The following is a 737-nucleotide window of genomic DNA, read 5'->3' as shown; positions in this document are numbered from 1 at the left end:
GGGCAGCGGCGCTGAGTGGTGCTAAGGTGCTAGGCGCGGCCGGGCCAAGCCCGCCGAGGACCTGGCCCCGTGCCCAACCCGCCCCGCTCACCCCGCCCCGCCTACCAAGCCCGGGCGGCGGCGCCCGCGGCATCACTCGCCTTGCATCGGCATAATAGTCTCGGGGAGTCCATTTCCGGCAAATTTCCGACCGATAGGACGCCATTGTGTGAAAGATAAATCACCCCTTCCTTGCACAACCTCCCGCACCCCAAAGCGCCGCTCCGCCGCCCCTCCCCCAATCAGAGGACAAGGCGTTTAACTTTGACGCCGCGACATGAGGAAAAGGAAACCATTATACCCGGCGCCAAACGGCACAGCCTTGTGTCCTCGGGATGCGCAAAGAACGCTCCGCAGAGAAGCGGGACGATAGATCGACCTGAACCTAAAAGACGCGCGCGCGCGAAGCTCGCGGGTATGATTCTCCCGCTGCCGTATGCATGCAGCGCGGCCAGGGTTTGGCGTCAATCGAAGCTGCTTCGCTCCAATTGCGCTGGCCATGGCCATTGAAACACAACGCGCGGTGCTCGGCTTCGCTCGGCTCGGCCCGGCGGCCCGCCTCGGCTCGGCGCGCCCTTTGTTCTGGCCAACTCCATTCCCCTCATCCCATCCCCTGTGATTGGATGGCGTGACTTTCCCAACGGCTTCGAGCTTCGCGGAGCATCGGCAATTCCTCCCTCCGCAGCCCTGCCCCGCCC

General features: G+C 64.6%; 1 protein-coding gene across 1 annotated transcript in view; it reads right to left on the bottom strand.

Annotated features, from left to right (window-relative positions):
- LOC113218361 (probable sodium/potassium/calcium exchanger CG1090) overlaps positions 1-737 on the bottom strand; it is a 20,576-nt gene that overhangs the window by 8,532 nt on the left and 11,307 nt on the right. The gene's annotated exons all lie outside the window — the stretch shown is intronic.

Source organism: Frankliniella occidentalis, unplaced genomic scaffold (assembly GCF_000697945.3).
Source record: "Frankliniella occidentalis isolate FOCC.00 unplaced genomic scaffold, Focc_3.1 Scaffold544, whole genome shotgun sequence".
Classification (NCBI taxonomy): domain Eukaryota; kingdom Metazoa; phylum Arthropoda; class Insecta; order Thysanoptera; family Thripidae; genus Frankliniella; species Frankliniella occidentalis.
Note: the sequence above shows the minus strand (reverse complement) of the source record. Positions and strands in the feature narration are given on the sequence as shown.